This window comes from Coffea arabica, chromosome 7c, assembly GCF_036785885.1.
Source record: "Coffea arabica cultivar ET-39 chromosome 7c, Coffea Arabica ET-39 HiFi, whole genome shotgun sequence".
Classification (NCBI taxonomy): Eukaryota; Viridiplantae; Streptophyta; class Magnoliopsida; order Gentianales; family Rubiaceae; genus Coffea; species Coffea arabica.
This window is the reverse complement of record NC_092322.1, coordinates 29,934,462-29,949,640: the sequence shown is the minus strand read 5'-3', so window position 1 is coordinate 29,949,640 and position 15,179 is coordinate 29,934,462.

Sequence of the window (15,179 nt, the reverse complement as noted above, 5' to 3'; positions counted from 1 at the left end):
CCGAAACTTTGAGGGTAGAGAGAAGAGAAAAACTTCATCTTGTACCATCCTTTCTTGCTCCAATCTTGAACTTCAACCATAAACCTTGCAAATCACTCCATAAAAATGATAGTTAAGGTAGTTTTCTAGGTGGTTGTGGAGTTAATTTGGGAGTAAGAAGCCTAAGCTACCATCTTTCTAGTGTTTCCAAGGTAATTTGCTAAGAAAATTCCTTTTGCTTCTAATAATTGTCAAGTAGTGGTTTAAAGTTGTAGTTTTGGTTGATTTATGAGCATATTTCATAGTTTGAAGTGGTTTTATGGTGAAAATTCTGGTCACATGTGATGCTTTAGGGTTGTTCATGTTTTGAGAGCTTTGCCATATGAATTATTGAGGTGTTATGTGCTAGATGGACTTGCCTAAAGAAATTTCCAGCTTGGGTGAAAAAAATTCCAGATTAGGGTTTCACTAACTCCTGTTCTGCCCGTTTCTGTTCAGCCTGGTTAGAGGCCGAATTAGCTTAAGGTTAAAACATAAAAGTTGTAGAAAATGGTGTTAACTAGCTTCCTGTAAAATTTCAGCTCGATCTGAGCTGTGTAGCCTAAGAAAAAATGAAAATACCTAGACTGCCTTAAGTAAGAGTCCAGAGGACAGGGTAGACATTTCACCCAAACTGACCAGGACTTTTCACCCTGATCCTTACCGAATTAGATTTTGCCCAAAACATGAAAGTTGTAGAGAATGATGATTTATAGTTGCCTGCAAAATTTCAGCTCATTCTGAGCACTGTAGCATGTGAAATGACCGAAATACCTTTGACTGTCCATGAACCCTGTTTCAAAACGCCATAAGGTACACCTCAATCGGACTTCGGTAGCCTGAGTTATTGTCGTTAAACCATAGTGCGGTTAGCCAACCTGTTTGTGAGATTCTGGTTTCGTATATTGCACTTTTGACTTAGATACACTACAAACCGGACTAAGTTGTCTTCATCAAAATTGTAGCCCTTTGTCTTATCTTCGAAACGGTATAAGTTGCACCTCAACCGGTAAGGGTAGCCTCAGTTGTGCCCGTTACGCAAAACAATGTCAAATCTGTCTTTTGTTTTCCAACTTAAACTTCATTTCCGAACATTTTCCTAGTTTGATTTTGTACTTGTATGACTTTGGGCCTATTGAACAGCTATTGTAATTAGATGATTTTGTGTGAGAATTTGGGACTGATTGAGGAAAAGAGTGAAGCCATAAATGGCTGAAAAATAGGCAAACACAAAGGGCGTGCTGCCCAAATTTATGCTTGATAACTAAGTAGATGAACTTACCACTTGAGTAAGGCTTGATAGCGAATACCACGTGACCCATCTAGAGTATTTACGTTTCCTTTGCCACTTCAACTCAAATAGCGATTTTAAAGTTTTACAAGTGAGTCTAAGTTTTACAAATATTTTACTTATGTCCTTTGGTTTCAATGTCCTCTTTTCACTACCAAAACCATATTTATATTTTGTACTAGTACGTATTCGAATTTTCTTGGAATCACTTAAATCTTTGATAGTTGAAGCATAATGTGTTCTTTTGATTATATTAGGGTTCATCGGTGACTGACGGTGTTACCCGGCAAGATATTTTGGATATTATTTTGCGTAAATAGGTGAGTGTTCCTTGTTTGTTATACCCCCTTAACTTCATGGCTTGTTGTAATTGTTGATAATGTGTTAAGTGCTCTTAATGATTGCTAAAACGAGTTTTCTAGGCGAGTGTGTACTTTATCGCACTCGAGCTAAACGAATGTGAAATTTTCAATGATTGAAAGATTAGTTGTGCATGAATGTAAGCCTTTTGGCTGAACCGGGCCCTGCCCCATGTTACCAATCGGCTCGAGCCAGAAACGGACTCGGTCGGACGATTTGGTGACCTGGGTGAACGTTTGGTATACTCGAGTATTTCCTTGAAGTCTGGTGGAACCCGGCCAACGTCCGGGAAGGGGGTGAATGAAATGAATGAACGAATGTTAATGCAAATGAGGGGTTTTATTGACAAAATTGAAATTTTCAAATGATTGGAGGAATAAGGGAATGAAAGGAGCATGATTGAACGAATGAATGAATGAATGGCTCCTAGTGAGCCCGTATCCTTTCAATGAATGTTTATCGCTTTCTGTGACGACTCCACCTCCCCCTAAGGCGTACCAAAGGATTTGGCGGATCGCCTGCCCAGCTCTCGCCAGGACTCAGTCATTTACTCACACAAATCAGAAATAGAACCACAAGAAAAAAACAAAATGAGGATCCAAAACTTAAAACAAAACTTATATACATAGATATCTCAGAAGGAAGTACAACCGTCAAATATACAGGGGTTCTCAATTCACCATACAACCAGCCCGTGCCAAGAACTAGAGCGAGAACCATTACAAAAGAAAACCAAGAGCTAGACCCAATTAGTCTATACAGGCTTTCATCTTTGCTCGCCTTCCCTTGTTAAGGAAAACAAAACTAAAGGAATGAGCTAAAAGCTCAATGAGGTTCCGAACACGTAGGCAAACAAGAAGTGCATTGCATTCATTACATGTAGCCAATAATTCAAGATACAAATATAAGATAAAGCGATAAACACATTCATTAAAAGGATACGGGCTCATAAGGAGCCATTCGTTCATTCGTTCGTTCATTCATTCTGCTTTCGTTCCCTTATACCTTCAATCATTTGAAAATGCATTTTGTATAAGTAAAACCCCCGTTCATTCATGCGTTCATTCATTCATTCACCCCATCCCGGACATTGTCCAGGCTCCACCAACCTCCACCAACCTCCACCAACCTATAAGGTAATACTCGAGTATACCAAAACGTTCACCCAGGTCCCTAATCACCCGACCGAGTCCGCTTCTGGCTCGAGACAACCGGTAACAAGGGGCAGTGGCCAGTTCAGCCAAAAAGGCTTACATTCATGCACAACTAACATTTCAATCGTTCAATCATTAGAATTTCACAACCATTTAGGCTGAGTGCGATAAAGTACACACTCGCCTCGAAAACTCGTTTTGGCAATCATTGAAAGCATTTAACATGTTATCAATCATTTATACAAGCCATAAAATCATGAAACATAACAAACAAGGAACACTCACCTATTTATATGCAAAACAACGTCCAAAATCCTACCGAATATTACCCCCGGTCACCGTGAAAACCTAAGATGCGACAAGAAAGCATATTACAATTCACCTAACAAAACAAGTAAGTGGAAACAAGGAACTCGACTAGTTACGAGTAAGACATATAAAGGTGTGGTATGAAGTAGTAAATAAACATTTGAAGGTTCAAATGGAAAAAGGTAGCATGTTCTAAGATGGAAAACGGTCATAGTATTTGCCAAACGAAAAATATACAAGTTCAAATAGAAACTTAGTCATTGAGCGAAAATTTGGGTAGCACGCCCTTTTGTATTTACCTATTTTTCAGCCATTAATGGCTTCATTATTTTCCTCAAATCAGTCCCAACATCTCATATAGAATAATCTCATGTCTAAAAGCCGTTCACTAGGCTTAAAGTCATATAAATACAAAAATAAATACAAAAATCAAGCTAGAAACATTTCCGGATAAAAACAGTTTTTGACATCATTTTGCGGTTTTGGCACCATTGGCGCTACGATTATCGGATGAAGGTGCAAGACACACCGTTTCGAAACTAACAGATAGGGCTACAAGCTTACAGAGGGTTACTCTGTCCAGTTTTGAGTATAACCAGGTCAAATATGCAATATACTACACCAGAACCGCAAAAACAGGTTCACAAACCGTATTCTGGTTCAAACATCATAAGTCAGGCTACCTAAGTCCAAATCGGGTGATTCCAAAGCCATCCGAAAGCTAAGATACAAGGCTACAATTCATCATAAGACATCAACAATCAAATCAGAAGTATTCCCAGCCAAAATAACCAATTACAGAAGCAATTCTCAAGTTCGGTTAAAACCAGGGCAGCAGGGGTATTTTGGTCTTTTCACAAGCTACGATGATCCGATTGACCTGAAATTTTGTAGGCATCTCTAAAATATTATTCCCTACAACTTTATTGTTTTAATCCAAGGCCAATTCGGCCTCTAACTATGAGGTATAGTTCCAGGCAGAATTGGGGAAAATGAAACCCTAACTTTTAAATTTTCTTTCCAAAACAGAAATTTTCTGCAATTAACCACCATTCACACTCTAAGGCTTCATTTTAGGTCATTTCCAATCATCATACATGGCCACAACATATGAATCATATGAAAATAGAAAAATCCCAAATAAATATAAAACTTCACCAATTTCAACCAAAATCACAAAATAACACAAAAAATTATCTCCTTAACTCACATAGGTCACTAATTAAGCATTATTGGAAAGACAAGAGTAGTCCCTTAGTCACTCACCTTATAAGACAAGAAAGGAAGCAATTCAACACCTTAGCCTTCCAAACAACTTCACCAATCACCTTACAAGCACTAAACTAAGAGGTTTTATGGAAGGAATTCAAGATTAAACGGTTAGTTTGTGAGATTGGGCAAGATTGGAGCAAGAAACTTGGAAGCTTTTCTTTCTTTTCTTGGAGGAAGAGGTTTGGCCAAGAAGCTTTGAAATTTGGAGAGTTTTTGGTCAATTTTTGGGTTTATTTAGTAAAATGGTAAAAAGATGAATAGTAAGTCAAATGTAGGAATAAATCTCCAAGTGACACATGTCACTTTCATTAATTGCTTGCCTAACTTTTTGTCTCTCTCACACCCATCCACTTGGCAACCTCTAAATATCTCATAACACCCGATAAATTAAACCCATTATCCAAAACTTAACCTAACTGGCCGAATTTTTCTGAACTTTTCGCACTAGCGGGTCCCACGTCCGATATACGCTCTTATTTTCTCGAAAACTAACCGATACTAGAAAATCATCTAAAAAAGAATATTTACTCATAAAACTTATCTAGAAATTTTCCTAATAAAGAAATGCAGAAAAATATGCCATTAAATAGAATAAAACCCAGAAAATGAGAAAATTACGGGTCTCACACTTTCCATTGTACTTGTTTCTTGAATTATTGGTTATCTATGGTTAACACATTGGCCTTATTGTTGCTTATGTGTTCGGAACCTCACTGAGCTTTTAGCTCATGCCTTTAGTTTTGTTTTCCTTAACAGGGGAAGGCGAGCAAGGGCGAGAGCTCTGTATAGACTAGCTTGGTCTAGTTCTTTGAAATTTTTTTTGTAATGGTTCTCGCCCCAGTGCTTGGCACGGGCTGGATGTATGAGGAATTGAGAACCTTTGTATAGTGGTGGTTGTACTTCTTTTGAGATGGATATACATAAGTTTGCTTTAAGTTTTGGATTGTTGCTATAGTTATTCCTGTGGTTTTATTCCGATTTTGATTGAAGTAAACGACTGAGTCCCGGCGAGAGTTGGGCAGGCGGTTCGCCAAACCCTCTGGTTCACCTTAGGGGAAGGTGGGGCTGTCACAGTTGGTATCAGAGCCTATTTCACGTGGTCTCTGCGCGGAGTGATCCTGGACTGAATGGTGAATAGGTATGAAGGATTAAGTGCTCGTTCGAGCATAAGCTATGAAGTGCGAATGTTATAGGCCTTAAATCTCTTCCGTGGTATCCGAGGATCATAGATAGGTATGTCGGGTAGGAATTTCGATTGTAGATGGTTTACTCTTGGGACTGGCCAGCTCGAGAGGTGAAGTATCTTATTTCGGATTCTTGTGCCTGAATACTCCAGAGTTGGGACGGTACTAAGTACTTGAGATTTGCATTTTGGGAATATTAACAGGCTTTGTCTGGCTAGAATAAGTATAAGAGGTTAATGGACATCGAGTTGACTCGGATAGAAAGTGATGTGAGAGACCGGACAGGGTTATTTTAACTGGGTGTGGGACAATATATTCCTTTTCTTTTGATTCGCCCGTATATTGTCACTACATGCCGTCAGTTGTGTATTTGTGTATATGAATATCTGCCTGACTTGAGACGTATTTGTATATTTGATTATTTGTTTCCTTGATATGTTTATGTGATGTGTTATGTGTGTATATGTTTATTTGTGTATTTGGCACCCTAAATTTTAGTTACTTTAGTCACCTTATTGCGTTTATTCATTAAATTACTTTTTATAAAAAAAAGAAAAGAGAAAAGAGAGGGGAAAAAATATATATGGAGGGAAGACGCAGTCGAGGATGAGGTCGTGGCCGTGGGATTAAGCGAGCCCAGGAGCCAAGAGAAGAAAGGGAAATTAGAGTTGAACAAGAGCAAGGACCAAGGGTCGAAGCCAGAGACCAAATAGCGACGGGGATGCAACAGATGACGAATATTTTGGCACGACTGGTGGATCAACAACGCCAAATGGCTGTGAATCAACCGCAGAACCCTGAAATCGGAGAAGATAAGGCTCTTGAAAGGTTCCAGAAGTTTGTTCCTCCAAAATTTCTTGGAGGGCCCGATCCGGACGTAGCTGAACAATGGGAAGAAACCATGGTTAACATCTTCACAGCTCTAAACTACACTGAGCAAAGGCAAGTGAACTTTGCAGTGTTCCAATTTGAAGGACCGGCCCGAGCATGGTGGAACGTGATTAGAGCAAAGTGGGAAAGAGAATAGACCGTATGGACATGGGCGAATTTCATAAGGGAATTTAACGAGAAGTACCTCCCTCCTTTAGTCCAAGAGAGGAGAGAGGAGGAGTTTATTGGGTTACGCCAGGGAACGTTAAGTGTGGCCGAATATGAAACGAAATTTACAAGACTATCCAAGCTTGCTTCTGAATTGGTGGCCACAGAGCGGCGAAGAGTAAGACGGTTGTAGACACCAAATTTTTGGTGTAATTTCATTTACTGTTTATTTTTAGTTTCTTTATTAGTCGTGTTAGTTTATTCGGTTTTTAGTTTTTAGTTTATAGTTTTATTTTTTATTTTTAAGTTTAGCATAGAATTTCTTGAAAAAAAAAAGAGAGAAAAAGGAAAAAGAAAAAAAATGGAAAAAGAAAAAAAATGAAAAAATGGAAAAATGAAAAAAGGGGGAAAAAGAAAATGGTTCACAAAAATACGTTCAAATTCAATCTTTTGGCATTTTGGTTTATTTTTGTTAATTTATTTTGAAAAAAAAAAGAAAAAAAGAAGAAAAAAGAGAAAAATGATGAAAATGAAAAATGGAATTTGCAACTTTGTTGTTTATTGTTTCTAGTTTATTTACCGTTATTCGATGTTAATTAAATTGTTGTTTTCTTACTTAATTTTATTATTATTATTATTATTATTATTTTTGATTAAATCACGTTTTTAAAAAAAAAAAAAAAAAAGAAATCGCATGCAGCGGCGTAAAACGTTTTGCCATTCTTTGGCAGATTGAGGGCTGAGATTTGGAGGGGGGAACCAACCCTTCATCCTCACCTTTGAGGTGAGGGTTTAGGGGTTTTGGTTCCCCATATAAAAGCTAAGAGAAATAGCCGCAAGGCAGGAGAAAAAAAAACAAGCTGAGAAACGAAAAGGCTACGGAGAGTTTCTGAAACAGAAACCAGAGAGAGTTGGGGACGATGGCTAAAGAAAGATCTGGCAGGACGGCGGGGCTGAGATAGAAAATCAAGAAACAAGAGAGGTAGACGGCTGAGGGTAAAAAGGAAACGGGAGAGTTTGAGAATAGCTAAGGAGAAGGGAGCAGCGTGGGGAAGATAGAACAGGGGGGTCTGTGAGGAAAACAGAGGGAAACAAAGGAGAGTGAGGGAGACTAACGGCTGGAAAATCTGAGGAAAGGTAGAGTAGCGAGTTGAGAGAGAAGGTGAGAAGCCGAGAACTCCATCAGAGTAGGCAATTCGTTTTTGGTTGGTCCTGCGGCGTTGCTCATCCAAGGGCGCTCTCGGTGATTCGACTCCCAAGGCATCAACTGAGGTAACACTAAGTTTTCCTCTGGTACATTTCTCTCCCTGAGTTTTTGTTCATCTGCCGGGTTTGTAATCGTGATGAGGCAGGCTGCGTTCTTTCTTAGTTTGATTGGGGTTGCACCCTAACAAGTCTAGATTTGGTCTGTCCTTTGTTGTTATAGAGTAAGGAGAGAAGAAAAAACACGCAAGAAATTTGGTTAGGGCTGCATTTCCTTTAGCTTTACATGATGGCTGTCTCTGTGTTTCTATCCTTCCCCTTCGCCCGTTTCATTCTGGCCAAAGATTTGTTTTTTTTTTTATTTTATCCGTGAGTGGAGAGCCTAGATGATGTTTCGTGATCTTGTTAGCAGACTGTGTAGCTTTTGGGTTCAGTGCGTTTGCAAAGTTTTAACCAGAGACTAAGAAGGAATTTGAGTTTTGATGTTTTCCTTATGTTTCTGAGCTTATATTCTGCTATACTTGCGGTTTGGGATTCAGTTTGATTCAAATTGCAGATGCATGCCTTTGATTTGTGTCTTAGATTCGGTCTTCAACCTCATTAGAATGATTGGTTTTTGCGCTGGAATTACTTGGCTTCTAATAAAAGGGATAGCGCTGTTTTTTCTGTGCTTGATCGAGAAGCCGAGAAATTTGCAGAAGTTTTATGTCCAGTTTTTGCACGCTTTCTCTTCCTGAGTTTTAAATCCAACAGTTTTATGTTGAAAATAGGGAGAATGTTTGAGTTTGGTGTTGCCTAGGATTAGGTGGTTTTAGTTGCTGCAGTTGCAGTTGGTACATAGAACTTTGCTGCAACAAGTTTTAGTTTGTTACAGCAGTACATGCGGGTATTCATAACAGCTTCGGCTGAGTTGCATGAACTTTTGGGGGGGGGTGTTTTCTGCTCCTTTTGTTGCATGTTCAGCTGTGTTTGTGTTAATAAAAGTGTCCAGAGGTTAAATGATGTTAAGTGATGGTCTTTGCTGGTTTTATTTGAAGTCTTGTGCAAAATCTGCATTTTGAAAGCTTAAGGTGGCACACGCATGTTGTCGGTTGCAGAAACTTTCATTGTGACATTTGCATGAAAAATTGCTGGAATTTACTTTATCTCATCTTAAGTTGTTGGTTTGTTGAATTCTGTGGTAGCCTTTAGTTTAATATCGATGGCTTTGATTGATTGGATGAGATGTTAGTTGCATATTAAGATTGCATTCGAGAAGTTTAGCATGTTGCAGATGGAAGGAACCAGAAATAAAGCAATCTGTTCTCATGCATGCATGAAAAATCCTGAATTTTACATTTTGACCCCCCAAGCCTCCCTTTGTTGCATTGTGGCCCAATTATGTGCTGATCTCTTGCAATTGAGTCCTAAGTAATTGCAATTTGAACAATTTCTTGGCTCTTTCTTTACTTTTGGATCCTTGAAGTTCCCAATATGTCTATTTGGGTTTGAGTGATTGCTTAACATTTGTAATTGGATCCTGGGTAGTTTTCCATCTTAATGATTTGACCCCTCAAGTTTCCTCTTGCTTCACTATAGCCCAAATAATTGGAAAATCAATCAATTTGACCCCTCAGATTTCTTTAGTTTTCGTAATCAAGTCACTACTTGTTTTAAATTTTACATGGGCTGTTCACCTTCCTTTAGATGTCTTGGATTGATTCAATTTCATGTTTACTTTTATCTTTCGTGATTATTTCTTGATTAAAGTGATGCTTTGACTCTTTTATTATTTTGGAGGGTAAATAAGTGGTTCCATTCCATTTGGGCCCAATTCAAGGGAGGTACACCCTAATCCTTCATTTCTTACTTTATTTTGACTCTACGTGCTCCTACGTGTTATGTGTGAATATGCATGCTTTAATTTGCTTTTCATGTTGGTTTAATTGCTTATTTTGCTTTCATTTTTCTTAATTTGCAAGTGATTTGAAGGCACTTGAATGCCAAGTTGTAATAGCTAGGTTATTATTTTTATTTTTATTCCGTTCCCCCTCCTAGATTGTATAGGCCTTCTTCCCTTAAAAATGTAATAGTTAGGGCCTTAGTTGCCTTATGTGTCTTGCATGTCTATGTGCTATATGTTTCATCGCTTTCTTAGGTTTTGGCATCTAGATATGCATGCTAAGTGTTATGTGCCATGTGTTTATGAGTGTTTGGCATGTCTACTCGCTTTCCATGGCCATGAATGAATGTGATGGATGAATGTACGTTTCCACTAGTCCAACGCTAGTCGGAATTCATAGAATGGGCTAGTCCAACGCTAGACCCAATAGGCCATTCCCTTTTCGTAGGTGCATATTTGCGTGTTTCACTTCATTTCATGCATTTTTCCTAGTTTTTCTATCATTTGGCATGCCCCTCTACTCCCTTCCCTCTCACTTTAGGTTTTGCACCTCATGCTAGTTATAGGGTACATTTGCTTGAAGAGTCCCCTTCCGATAAGGGAAACGAGCGAGTGTGGCTACTCGATAGCCTTAGCACGCTAGTTTCGCTTTCTAATCAAAGGGAAAATCGAAGTCGAAAAGTTAGGAGTCAACCCCCGTACCCGACTTGTTGCATTCCTCTAGGGTCATACTTTCATTTTTATCACCTACATACTCTTTTAACCACATTTTTTCACATTTCTCAAAACCATACTTTCTCACTACATTTTTCCTATCACGTGTTCATTTTCACCTCACAAATGAAATTCCACTTTACCTTATATATCTATTATTCTATTTTTCACACACTTGCACACAAAAAACACTTGAATTTTATACAATTTCACACGTGCACCTTTCTATACATTCGCACACTTGCACTTACATTTCTTGCATCTTTCATACACTTTCACACTTGCATACTTGAATTTGAACTCTCATTTGCATTAATCGACCTCTATAAGGTTTTCCTTTGTTGGCCGCCACAATTCATGTGGTTTGGGATCAAAAGCCTCACAAGAGACATCGTAGAATTTAGGATTGCATTTTCCTTTCCGTTTTGCATTCATATAGTCATATCCAACGTGCGATAAATACATTGGGTAGAAAATTAGGAAAGGTAAGGTTAAGTCGCGCAACTAGCCTTGGCTAGGTCAAAGGGGTGCCTTGGATTCTATCCTTGCCTTCCCCTTTGTCAAACGTGACTCCCGAACCTTTTTCTTTGGCTTACGTGGACTAGGAGTCATTTTTAAAAGGGTTTTACTACTTTGTCTTTAAAAATTTATTTTTTAGGTGACTTGGTACACCTTAATCATTACCAAGTGGCGACTCCAATTTCTCATTCAAAAACCCTTTTTAAAAACTATAATTTTGGGTCAAATCGTCGCATTTTCAAAACCCCATTGAGGCCCACTTTTCTTTCAAATCCAAAAATTCATTTTTTCAAATCAAAACACAATTCTTCAAAACCATTTTATTTATTTATCAAAAAATGGGGCGCGACAACGGTTCATACAGGGATTAAATTTGGAAATCCAAGAAGCATTAGCGGCGGTACAAGTGAATACGTTCACGGAGACCCTTGAGAAAGCTCAAAGAATCGAGACTGCAAAGGCACAGATAAAAGCCTCCCAGACTCGGAAAAGGGGTGCATCGGGTAGTGTAATGGTGGAATTAAGTGAAACAATAACACCTCCTAAAGTGCAAAAAGTGAACCCGTTACTCCGCCCATCATGGACATTAGGGGCGGTAGATGAAAGGTCTACTAAAGAAAGCCAAATCAGACCTGGGAAAAGTTTTCAAGAAAGCCAAAAGATGGCCTCTCACGTGGTCTGTGGATACTGTGGAAAGGCAAATCATGCTGAAAGCGATTGTTGGAGAAAAGGATGGAAGTGTTTAATCTGCGGAAGTGGCGATCATCAAGTTAGCAACTGTCCGAGGAGACAGCCACGTGAAGGTAATACTCCGCAACTGGATGGAGCCAAATCAAGACAAGTGAATGAAAGAAGAAACCGAACAAGTGTACCGGCAAAAGTGTATGCGTTAGGCAACCAAACAGTTCCGGACTCATCTGAGGCAAATGAAGGTAAAAATTTCAAGGACGAAATTTCTTAAGGAGGAGAGAGTGTGAGAACCCGGAAAAAATTTTATATGCTTTCTAGACATTATTTTATTTCCTTGTCTATAAATTTGTATTTTTCTTCAATATATTAATTTTCTATACATTTTTATAAGTGAATATAGTTTTCAAATTATTTTCTTGATATAAATTAGTGTACGTTAAATTTGAAGTGTAGTATTGACGTGGGACCCGCTAGTGCGTTAAGCGCGTATTATTCGGACAACTAGCTTAAGTTTTACGTTATGGGATTAATTTACAAGATGATAGGAGATAATTAGATGTTTGCTAGATTCATTAGTATGGAGAGACAAGAAGATAAGCTTAAACCTAAAAGGTGCCAAGTGTCGCGACCCGATTGGATGGTGGACTTGACCAACTTTTTCTTACCTTTACTAAATAAAAAATTTGACCAAGATCATCTTCATTTTGTGCTTGAGCTGGCCGAAACTTTGAGGGTAGAGAGAAGAGAAAAACTTCATCTTGTACCATCCTTTCTTGCTCCAATCTTGAACTTCAACCATAAACCTTGCAAATCACTCCATAAAAATGATAGTTAAGGTAGTTTTCTAGGTGGTTGTGGAGTTAATTTGGGAGTAAAAAGCCTAAGCTACCATCTTTCTAGTGTTTCCAAGGTAATTTACTAAGAAAATTCCTTTTGCTTCTAATAATTGTCAAGTAGTGGTTTAAAGTTGTAGTTTTGGTTGATTTATGAGCATATTTCATAGTTTGAAGTGGTTTTATGGTAAATTTCAATTTTATGGTGAAAATTCTGGTCACATGTGATGCTTGAGGGTTGTTCATATTTTCAGAGCTTTGCTATATGAATTATTGAGGTGTTATGTGCTAGATGGACTTGCCTAAAGAAATTTCCAGCTTGGGTGAAAAAAATTCCAGATTAGGGTTTCACTAACCCCTGTTTTGCCCGTTTCTGTTCGGCCAGGTTAGAGGCTGAATTAGCTTAAGGTTAAAACATAAAAGTTGTAGAAACTGGTGTTAACTAGCTTCCTGTAAAATTTCAGCTTTATCAGAGCTGTGTAGTCTGAGAAAAAAAAGAAAATACCCAGACTGCCATAGGTAAGAGTCCAGAGGACAGGGTAGACATTTCACCCAAACTGACCAGGACTTTTCACCCTGATCCTTACCGAATTATATTTTGGCCAAAACATGAAAGTTGTAGAGAATGATGATTTATAGTTGCCTGGAAAATTTCAGCTCGTTCTGAGCACTTTAGCATGTGAAATGACCGAAATACCCTTGACTGTCCATGAACCCTGTTTCGAAATGCCATAAGGTACACCTCAATCGGACTTCGGTAGCTTGAGTTATTGTCGTTAAACCATAGTGCGGTTAGCCAACCTGTTTGTGAGATTCTGGTTTCGTATATTGCACTTTTGACTTAGATACACTACAAACTGGACTGAGTTGTCTTCATCAAAATTGTAGCCCTTTGTCTTATATTCGAAACGGTATAAGTTGCACCTCAATCCGGTAAGGGTAGCCTCAGTTGTGCCCGTTACGCAAAACAACGTCAAATCTGTCTTTTGTTTTCCAACTTAAACTTCATTTTCGAGCATTTTACTAGTTTGATTTTGTACTTGTATGACTTTGGGCCTATTGAACAGCTATTGTAATGAGATGATTTTGTGTGAGAATTTGGGACTGATTGAGGAAAAGAATGAAGCCATAAATGGCTGAAAAATAGGCAAACACAAAGGGCGTGCTGCCCAAATTTACGCTCGAGAACTAAGTAGATGAACTTGCGACTTGAGTAAGGCTTGATAGCGAAGACCACGTGACCCATCTAGAGTATTTACGTTCCCTTTGCCACTTCAACTCAAATAGCGATTTTAAAGTTTTACAAGTGAGTCTAAGTTTTACAAATATTTTACTTATGTCCTTTGGTTTCAATGTCCTCTTTTCACTACCAAAACCATATTTATATTTTGTACTAGTACGTATTCGAATTTTCTTGGAATCACTTAAATCTTTGATAGTTGAAGCTGTGACGACCCCACCTCCCCCTAAGGCATACCAAAGGGTTCGGCGGACCGCCTGCCCAGCTCTCGCCAGGACTCACTCACTATCTTAATCGAGTCATGTACACACATTCATGAACCATAAATAACATTCCCAATTCAAGCTTATAATTTACATTGATAGAAATCGAGGTACAAAGTCTCAATCCACCAAACTAGATCAAAACGATTACAATCCAAATACAACATGTTCCATCCGAGGAATAGCGTGAGTACAAGTCAAAAATCAAACAACTAGTCTATGCTAGACTTTACATATCTCACACCTCGCTCGTACCCCTGAAAGGAAAACAAATGGAGTGGAATGAGCTAAAAGCCCAGTGAGGTTCCAAATAGCAAATTGACCATTATTTATAAGTACGAGTTTTCGATATAGCAAAGTAACGAGCATAAAGTGTTCATAAATGTGAACAGTAACACGTCAAGTAGCAATCTTAAAATGAGCGAATGTAGAAAATTTTTCAAAAGAAACAATAATCCAATAAACAATAATCACTCCAAAGTATAAGGATACGGATGACTCTCAGGAGCCAAATTCCCATTACATTACCAGAAGCTTGATCCCGTAGTAGTTGACACTCCGTCAACTTTCAAGTAAGTAACCAATCCAGTAGAACACCACTTAAACGACTCTCCGTCCACCGTTCAACCCCCAGCTGGGCCCAAAATCCTCAAGAACATGGGTGGTAATACTCGAGTATACCGATTAGTCGAGGAGATATCACTCCACTCGACAATACAAGAGACCCAGGGTTCGTTACCCAATCGACCAAGCCCTTGCCGGCTCGACTAGAGTAACTCGCCACAGGGTTTCTGGAATTCCAGGAAGTGCGCGCATCATAAACAAGTATATCAAGTCAATTGCAACAATAAACAAGTATATCACATAAGGGCAAGTGCGATAAAGTACACTCTTGCCCTTACAATTCACGTATATAACATGTAATCAGATTGGTCACGTATCAAGTTCAAGTATCAAGTTCAATTCGGTATTTGAAAGCACTCACCCAAAAGATATAGTGCTACTGGTCACTTTCAGGTTATACTCCGAGTTCGGAGTCCAAATCTGCGATAAAACTCAATTTGAGAACTTTGAAACATGACTAGAGTTCGAAACTTAGACGTTTCGTTCAATAAGAATCAAGAAATTGAAATTCACTTGGAGAATACTCGTGAGATACTCGCTCACTTTTTAAATGATAAAACTTTGTAACATTTATACTTGAAATGG